The following is a 10,476-nucleotide window of genomic DNA, read 5'->3' on the forward strand; positions in this document are numbered from 1 at the left end:
AATAACAGGGTCATTTGTAACGGACATTTCAAATGCCCGTTACAAAACTGACACATGTTTTGCCCGTTACAAAAAATAGGTTAATAGTAACAGGCATAATATTTGCCCGTTACAAATAGTGTTTGTCCTAATTAAAAAAAAAATTCAGCATATGTTGGATAGCTTAGTTTGGTTAATGATTTTATCAATTACAAAAAAAATTAATATCAAATAATAATTCATACAAGTATACACTTCAAATACAATTAGCAAAAGCCATACATTCAAATGATTTTATCAATTCACATTTGGAGCATGTACATGTTTTCTGTAGACTTGAGCTATACAAATATCTAGCAGAATAATCAAGAACCTTTTCTTTCAAGGGATAGTTCAAACAAGAACTCAAGTGGCACCAACACAAACTGTAGAAGTTCGCTCGAGTAGTTGAATATCGATATGAATAATCAGATCACCAATCCAAATCTTCAATGATGCTATAAATGGTAAATGTCAAAAGTACTTCAGTATTATACATCGCCCGCCCCTGCCAATTCTCTTTGTGCACGAGCAACAAGCAACTCATAATCCTTCATATGATAACAAATTAAGGAAATCATCAAAATGAAAACAGCTCAAAGGATTTATATATTAAAAAAATCCACAGATGAACATTGGCTAAGAGAAGCTCGTACACTACTTGCACTAATTAGCTGCTAAATTATAGCACGACAATCTTTGTAATAAACTGAAGAAGACTCCATAGTTTCACCTTCCAATGAATTATTTTTGGTTTGTATAAGAATGATAATTTTGAGTGACCAAGGTTCCTCAGTACAACTGGTATTCCCAGGCAAGGCAACCATATTCTAACTCATTTCAGAAAATAAAAACCCATTACCCACCCAAACATGGGGGAAAGCAAACTTTTCTTTCCTTTCCATTTGTACATCTAATATAGTTGATCATCAATTATCTTACCTGTGAGCAGAGGTATGCGGCATCAGATACGTCAAAGGAGCCATGCCCATAGGGGCACTGGTACCCACACACCATAAGCCATGTGAGGAGGTGGAAGATTTATCGGAGTCCCAACAGCAGAAACCAATGGCCCACCAATTGGTTGTCTAATAGTTGGAGTGCCATACATACCCACTCCTAAAGGAGCAGCAGGGGGCTGAGCAACCTGTTTTACAGTTTTCCAGGAGCAACCCCAGATGCAGGTGCATTTGCTTGACTAGTAATTGGCCCCTGGGATGCTGAAACATCCCAGAGTTGACATTGGTGATATCATGAAAGCTCGATCTTCTCCTATCTTTATTAATAGAGTTCAACCTAATGAAATACTTTTAATCATGGCTTGCCACTTGCGTTGGTGTTCTTGTTACCACAAAGTTCTGAGATAAACTCCGCCAATCACCTTTTCCATATTTTTCCAAGCTAAGAAGAAATAGCCTGTTCACAAAAGATACACACCAAAATGAAAACCACACCAAGTATAAAACATGCAACAGGTAAGCAATGTAAAATAAGAGACCCGCATACAAAGTATAATGATAGCTGAACAGAAAAATATAGCATAAACATGCTTCGTGCTCAAGCACTATTCTTCTTTATATCAAATTATAAATTGGATTTTGTCACAAAAAATATATATATATATATATAATTATAAATTGGATTTATAGATAATACATATAATGTAAAAGTTCTTCCTTCAACTTAGTTTTTTAGCAGCTAAATAAGTTAAAAACCACTGTGTTACCCCAATTAAATCTCCCCAGATGGCCAGATCAATTAATGTTTTTTATATTTTATTTTTTAAAATTCCTAAATAGACAGTACACTGCCTCATATAGAGTAGTAACCACCAGAAACACAAAAAGGTTCATAACAGAAACATAGCCAAACACCCAACAAAGGCAACAATGTAACTAACGCAAACAAAATAAAAGCAAATTCATAATATACTGAAGTCTCCTGTAATTATACGATATCCAATAACAAAATAGAAGCAACTTGGTTACCCATCAGCACTCTTGAAGTCCTGATTAATCATCAATAAGCACAAACCTTTGAAGAAATTTGGCAATGAAATAAACAAATAACCTACTTGACGATTCAAACACTAAGCAAGTAAGCGTAAACGGATAACCTTTTCACAGTAGTACAACAACAAGGTCACCAATAATTCAACTGCCAAGAAGCAACCACAAATAAACAGAGAAATTCGAACAAATACCCAACTATTGGTATCAACTAGTTAATCAAATTAGTCACTAAGCAATAATAATAAATAATTTAATCAATAATCAATAATTTAATCAACATCAAGTCCAATTACTTTAAATTTTTTATATAGAAATTTATACATTTACCCAAATTATCTAGGTTTGTGGATAATTTTTTGTGATAATCGGTAGTATTTCACAGCGACAGCTAGATTGTTTGAAAATTTGCAAAATATTATGCGATAAGAAACACCAATAATTCTGAACCAGTCAAAATGACAAACCTTTGAGATGATATTGGGAAACGAAATCAACAATAATTCTACAAATAATCTCCAGAAAAAAAAAATTACAGAAAAAAAAAAATTAATACCTCTTAATCAAGCTTTCTCGGACATGACCAATAGAAGGAAGAACCTTCTCATCATACTCCAATATTATGACGGGCCCTAAGAGTCTGAAAAGAATGAGGAAGACGATTAAGATAAGGGCGAGACAAAACCCTAAGTGTAAGATTCACCATCTGAAGATCCTTAGTACCAGAAATTGATAAAAAATTGTGAGGTCGGGTACGAATATCAAAGGTGTAAGGCTTCTGGAGCCATGGAATTCGGACATGAGTACCTTCGCCGACTGTTTCATCGAGAACTCCGCGAAAACGGTCAAAGATGACGACCTTTTCGCTGCCGTCGACGGTGTAGAGGGAGTAATCGTCCTTCAGACATTCTAAATACTCTAACAAACAAGAGAATAAAGGAATTAGGGTGGTGAAATGGAGGAGATTGAGTGAATTGAGGCGTAGAAGAGAGAGATTGAGTTAGCAAAATGAGAGAGGAGAGAGTAAAGAATGGAGGATATAAGTGTTTAATTTGACGGCTAGGACTAGGAGCGTGAAACCCTAATAATTGGAAATGGGCTCCTCTTTTCATGGGCTTCCCTTTCCAGCTGGGCCAAATATTCGTAACGGGCACATGGTGTCCGTTACGAATAAATATTTATTCGTAACGGACAATATTTTGCCCATTACAAATAATATAGTATTCGTAACGGACACATGGTGCCCGTTACTATTTTATTTGTAACGGACAATATTTTGCCTGTTACGAATGTATTTAATGTAACGGGCATAGCTTTGCCCGTTACAAATAACCCGTTACAAATGAAACTTTTTCCACTAGTGGACATTTGGTTTTAGCTGTTTATTATGCCTAATAATTTTTTGGAGTTGGGCTGCCGAGCGTACTTCAATGGTATAAATTTGTCTAAGAAAGATCCCGTGTCTTAGGAGAATGTATTCCTTCTAAAGTCTGCAGTTTAGCATAAATGTAAAGATTTTCATATGGAAAAAGAAGCGCTCATGAATTTACTTTGGGTTTTTGCTATGAACTGGGTATTGAATAGATAGGAGAGTAATAAAACAGAGAGAATAATGGTAAAGCTTGGATCTTGATTGATATTCAACTGAGGCTGCAATGGAGAATGATTTTACCTTGGAGGCTACTCTACTATTCGACGGCTACATAATATTACTTCACTCAACATGAGAAACACTATTACATTACTCTTCCTATTTATACCAAGCTCTACCCTTATCCCAATACCTTAGTCATTCTCCCTTTTTGTCCTGTTCTGTGACCGAATGACTGCAAATCATATTTGTTTGTCTTTTGGCTGCATTGGGCGCTGGCCTTGATTTTTGTTTTGTTGCTTGTGCCTCCTCTCATATACTCAAACAACAGCCAGCTGAGTTGGTTCGACCGGGTTCATATCATTACTCCCCCCTGGAAGTTTCACCTTGTCCTCAAGGTGGAAAGAAGGAAACCGAAGGATAATGCTGTCAAAATCTTCCCATGTAGCTTTAAAATCCGGCAGGCCATGCCACTTGAGGAAGACTTCAGTATAAGTTCTTCCCTTGTCCTCTTTCTGTCTCACCCCCAAGACTTCCTCCAGGTCTGCCACTAGTTCCAAGTCTGTTGTGATCTGATTAAGAAGGGTGGGATTGACAGGAGCATCCCCCACTCTTTTTTTTAATTGAGACACATGAAAGACTGCATTTTAGTCTCACTAGTGGAAAAAAGGTTATCCGTAACGGGCAAAAAGGGCTCATCCGTAACGGGCAACGTCCGTTACGTATGCTGCCATTACGGATGGCCATTATTATTCGTAACGGGCACCGTCCGTTACGAATAACTACTTATTCGTAACGGGCACTTACAATGTCCGTTACGAATAAGTAGTTATTCGTAACGGGCGTTTCAGGTGCCCGTTACGAATAACTACTTATTCGTAACGGACGTTTCAGGTGCCCGTTACGAATAACTACTTATTCGTAACGGGTGTTTCAGGTGCCCGTTACGAATAACTACTTATTCGTAACAGACGTTTCAGGTGCCCGTTACGAATAACTACTTATTCGTAACGGACATTGTAATGTCCGTTACGAATAATCTTCGAATAAGACAAAAAAATTAGGGGTATTTGTAACTAGCATTTCAGGTGCTAGTTACAAATACCCCTATTCTTCTTTCCATTTACTACCCAAATTATTACATTCTAAAAGACTTATTATTCCTTGACCTTGACAAACAACAATACTAATAACACCTGCATATTTGCAGTAAAATATCATGTAAATGCTAGACAAATCCTGTATTACATACCGTACTACTACTTGTTTTTTTTATACTCTCCTATATACACTTATGACTTCCTGTCAAATTCTCAGCAAATTTCATCTGACATCATTAGAACAGTTGCATCTGCATTCTCTTGTCAGCATTCTCTTCCTAACATTGTTTTTCATCTGCATCAGTTGCAGATAACATATCCCTTGCAGCTGTATTAACCGGTCTCTCGGACTCATTGATATTCCCTGAGGTCGAACCAGGAAGATTATGCATGACAGAGGAAGATGGTGGTCAAACTAACTCACCACTCCCATGAGCAGACTCCATAATAATAATGCATGACCCAACACAAGCCTTCTGTGTACTTTACTTTCAAGACCTGAAACCAAAACAATATTAATCTAATAGTCCGGATAAACTGAAACAGTAAACAAAACACACTAGTAGAGAAAGACTTCTACATAACACCACATAAAAATTATCTGGTCACAGCCCATGTAAAGAACTAAAGAAGGCATCTTGATAAATATTCTCATCACCTTCACAAGTATATTATCTTTTATAATCCATATAAAACTCTAGTGTATACTCAATTTACAAAAGAGTGTCAATGTTCCAACTTTGGCCATTAGGAACAAAACAGCATTATACACTCTTATCGATCAATTAATCAAAGATAGCAAGAGATAATATAAAAAGAGGCCAACATAAACCAAATTGATATAGAGCTCTAGAAGAATAGTTTGATGTAAACCAAATTGCTTTACATGGAAATGTTACAAAGATAATAAAGAAAACAAAAGAAATTTGGTCTAATATCCCTAAATAAAAAGTAATAAAAAGAATATGATCCTTCTTCCTCCTAATAGACATATTAGCATCTATATATCCATAGCATACCTTCAAAAATAGTCAAAATTCAGACCATAAATCACTGATGGGCATACATATCATTTCCAAGATACCATTAGTCACTACAGAATTGTAAATTATCAATCTATGTGAAAGTAAAAAGCATTATAATACACTTATCATAAAATTATGCATAAAAGAATATTAATCTGACTAACTAACAATAATTCCACACATTAAATTAAAATAATAATAAGAATAGTAATTAATGATTCAGTTGTGCCATGGCTATATGCTTTAGATCAATTAGTTCAATAAGGCCCATATACAGGGTCTGTTACACATCATGCTTTGACAGGACACATTAAACTTCATTAACCTAATAAAATCAACATTACTTGGACCATATTACTCCGAAATTTTATCAACAAAACTCTTCATACCATAAACATCAAACCTGTATTTCTTTTATGAGGAAAAAACCATAGTTTCTTAACTTCTCAGCCAAATTGATATCAAAGATCCGAAACAGAGCCATACAATCAATGGAGAAAGATTTCCATTCAAACGAAATTGAATCAGCATTAATGAAAGAGAGACACAACTTGACATACTACTAAGACATTGTTTTTACACAAAACATCAACCAATATAAGAATCTATATAACCCTCTAATATCTCCTACCCCCCCCCCCCCGAAATATCAAGTAGTAGAGTATTCAAGGAAATTTAAAAAAATAGAAAATAAGGGTAATCAATCAACCAAAGACATTCAGATGCCTATGATTATTCAATCAACCAAAAACAAGTCTTTGGATGCAGATGCATAGCATTACCCTTCATATGATTATTCAAGGTAAATGTTTCAGGTTACCACAAGCACAATGTACAACTAATACTCCCTCTTCGGAGGTGAAAACTATGATACTTTGCGGATCATGAATAGTCTACTCCGCACACACACACAAATATTAGTATTGTACAAAAGTCAGTTAGAACAAACAACTACACACTAAGTAACAACAATGCAACCCAAGCAGAAGAGTAAAACGATCAATCTACAATGAAAATTTCTTCACTTCTCAACCAGTCTGAAACATAATCAACCAAAGAATAAAATAACAATTCGACACTAATATGATGATATCCACTTACTCCATGATAAAAGAGATACTACAAAGTCATACATTGTTAACATAATCATTGAGTAAACTAAATTACGTTACTTGTTCTTGGTCAAGTCAAGCCACCATGCCTAATACATCAAAAAAAGGAAAAAAGCCAGATATTCCCAGAATTCGATTGTTATCATTTTAACAAGGCAGCCAAATCTTTTATACTGTGCATAATATAATTTATTTGTTAGAAGTCCGCAAACAATTTAGCCTCAACTCATATTTTCCTCCCTCATAATGGATATGACATACTACCACATAGGCACATATAACTTCAACCATCAATAGAAACAGGTTAGATGATGATACGAAGAAGAATCATATAAAATGCAGATACACACCATTTTATATATTTCATCATTCTAATCAATCTAACAACTTATAGAAACACTAAGCCCTTGAAAATTTCTACGGGTATTTAAACCGATCAAGAGTTTCACCTGTCTTAATTCATGAGCCTTTTTACTATCATGATCCATGGCTGAACTAAGAATTAAATTAACGACAAACCCTCAAATGTAAAACAGATATTCAATGAAAAAAAGGTATTTTACCTCAGATCTGCTTTATTCCAAACTATAGCTGTTTAGGGTAATTTTACCCCACCACGTGGTCCAATCAGAGGATGACACATGTCAGCCTCAGGATGGCCCAAAGTGGACCAATCCCTGCTTGACACGTGTCACTCCAAAAAAGAAGGGAAAAAAGGCGGCCTTCAGGCCCAAATCCCGAGAATGCCGCAAAACGGCGCAGCCCACCAATGATTAGGGTACAGTGACCTAATCAAGGGCACAACTCCAAAAGACCCTATAAATAGGGAGATACCCCTCATTTTGAGGGCAGAACGTTTTTATCATTTAATACACCTGCATTCTTTTACATCAGAGAAACACCTGAGCTTGGAATACGAGCAGATACCCACCTAAATTTCCGTACTCTTTATTCCTCTTCAAGTTACTAACTTGATCGTCGGAGGCGGAGCACCACCCAACCGGTGTCTCCTTTTGTTTTGCAGGTACAGCTCATCCCGGATCAGTCTTCGTGTTGTAACTCTCCCGAGGGACAAAAACACCCAAAACAATAGGCAAGATCTCCAGTCGACAGAAGACACCATCAGCGATGAACTTTCGCTTCTTGCTCATCTGAATCGCCATGATTATAGTGATTTTTTATGACAGAGAATAGAGAAGATAACCACCGAGGAGAGAGAACAGAGAAGAGAACCGAGGAGAGAGAAGAGAGAGACGGCTGCAAGCTTGCAAATGAGGAGCAAAAAGAAACAAAATGAGGGTTTTTCAAAAACAAAATATCCAGCAAAATTAACACAAACCCATAAATCATCCAAATCAAGTCACACATATTAGATCAAACAAACCCATAAAGAAAAAAAATCAAAATGAACACAGAAAGAAAAATTAAAATAAAACCCCCAAAAAAGAGAAATTAGTTCACCTTCAGAGATAAAATTTTGAATCTCGGCACATTTTGCATTCTGAATCTACCGAATCTTCGCGAGTAATTCACCAACAGGACCCGGAACCACCATCGAAGCATCTTCAGTCGTAGAACCTCCTAACCGTCTGGGTGAAGGCCCAGAAGTCTTTACAGACCATCGAAGCATCTTCAGTCGTAGAACCTCCTAACCTCTACAGCCGAGGACGGCTCTCTCAGAGTCAAGCGCATCTGGCCCAGAGAGACTCTGGAGCGGGGCGCCTCCCAGGCGGGTCCCAGCAGACCCACTGGGCAGCCGGAAGGGGCAACCCAAACGGCACCTAGATCAGCCCCCGTCACCCGAGACGAACTCATGAGGTTCATGACTAGTTTCAAGGGTGAAATTACAGAGCTGATCACCAAAAGCCGGGCTGGCCCAAGTAAAGGTAAGTCGGCTAAGAAGACTCCTCTAGAGAAGGGGAAGTCAGTCAGAAACCGGCAGCCCACTCCTCATCCAAAGGAGAAGGCAGCCGGGACCATTGATTGGTCTAAAATTCTCCTTCCTGGGAGGAACACAAATAATACTCGTCGGCCCCAACAGCCGGTGAGAAGTAAAAAATCAACTCTTGATGCCCGGGAAATTATTAACCGGAAGAGAAATCAATCGCTGTCTGAGTCGGCTTCAACGTTGAACTTTCCAGACAGCTTCAACAACATTTCTGCAGGGAGTGCACCCTCCTTGCATGAGAGTCAGACAGGCGGTAATACCGTCCATTCTGGCCCTCATATGATTGGAGCTGTCCCGTATGTGCCTACTCAGGCTTACGGGCAGTATCCTCCTCACTTCATGCAGCCGGCCTTCTTTGGGGGTCAGGCGGCATATCCCAATGTCCAACCATTGGACTGGCAGCTTCGTCTGCTGCGCCTGGGTGAACAACCTTCTGCGTTCACTCGGGAGATAACCGAGGCGGCACAGCCGGCCAAGGTTAAGAATGTGTTGGTTGGTACTTATGATGACACCACCAATCCGGAAGACCACCTCATGGCTTACACCAACCTCATGTATCTGCAGGGGTTGGATGATGCCACTTGGTGTCGATGCTTCCCGGCTACATTGAAGGGAATTTCCCAACAATGGTTTGGCAACTTGCCAGCCGGGTCCATAGACAGCTTTAGGAAGCTTGCCTTCCTGTTTGCTTCCAACTTCTCAATGAACATCCCTGCTAAGAAAACAAGCCTTGATTTGAGCACTGTTAAGCAGGGAGAGAGAGAAGGGCTGCGCTCATATGTCAGGCGGTTCAATCTGATAAGAATTCAGATTCAGGGACTGTTTGACGAGGTAGCTTTTACATACTTTTTCAAGGGTCTGAGAGACGGGTCGACTTTTAAGTTCGACCTCATCAGAAAAAGGGCTTTCACTTTACAGGCGGCCCTGAGGGAGGCGGAAAACTACATTCAGGCTACCGACCTCTGCTAGCCGGGTAGCCAGTCGGACTCTAAGAAGTCCGACAAATAGAAAGTCAGCCGGTCAGCTCAGCCGGCCAAAAACAAAGAAGAGAGCAAGAAAAGAAAAGAAGTCTGGGCGGTTACTGACTCTGATCAGCCGTCCCAGAAGAAGAAGAAAGAGTTTAAACCGTACGTTCCCAAGTACGAGTTTAACAAAGATTGCAGCTCCATCCTCATGGAGGTAAAGGACCGGCTGTCCATTGAGAAGCCGAATCCTATGAAGAGTTCTGTCCAGTCACGGAACAAAAATAAATTTTGTCAGTTCCATGAGGAAGTTGGCCATGACACCAACGACTGCTTTAGTCTTCAGCGGGCGTTGGACCGTCTGGCTGACAAAGGGCTGCTAAAGTCCTACATTTCTAAGTCCCCAGCCGGGGCAAAGAAGAAAAACAAGGGTCAGTCCTCCAAGACTACCCCCCAGCCTGCTAGTAGTTCGGATACCGACAAGGAGCCGGTCTACACCATAGCAGGCGGGTTCTCCTGTGGTGGCCCTACCATCCGGGGTACCAAGAGCCATCTTCGAAAGATGGACAAATATGATGATGAGCAGGCAGAAGCCGGCTCCTCCTTCCCAGACGTGTTGATCACTGAGAAGGATAGGGGCAGCGTCCGCCGCCCGCATGATGACCCGGTGGTCATTGAAATGTAAGGTTGCCAATCAGTTGGTTGGACGGA

At 39.2% G+C, this 10,476-nt stretch overlaps 1 pseudogene across 1 annotated transcript; it reads right to left on the reverse strand.

Annotated features, from left to right (window-relative positions):
* Positions 1 to 598: 598 nt before the first annotated feature.
* LOC145571881 (uncharacterized) lies at positions 599 to 5,110 on the reverse strand (annotated as a pseudogene). Its single transcript, XR_014096643.1, has 5 exons — positions 5,002 to 5,110; positions 4,761 to 4,814; positions 4,033 to 4,258; positions 2,584 to 2,667; positions 599 to 1,434 (listed from the first exon to the last, which is right to left on the reverse strand). The product of XR_014096643.1 is annotated as an uncharacterized LOC145571881 (transcript).
* Between the last annotated feature and the right edge of the window lie 5,366 nt (positions 5,111 to 10,476).

Source organism: Chenopodium album, chromosome 2, assembly GCF_948465745.1.
Source record: "Chenopodium album chromosome 2, dcCheAlbu1.1, whole genome shotgun sequence".
Classification (NCBI taxonomy): Eukaryota; Viridiplantae; Streptophyta; class Magnoliopsida; order Caryophyllales; family Amaranthaceae; genus Chenopodium; species Chenopodium album.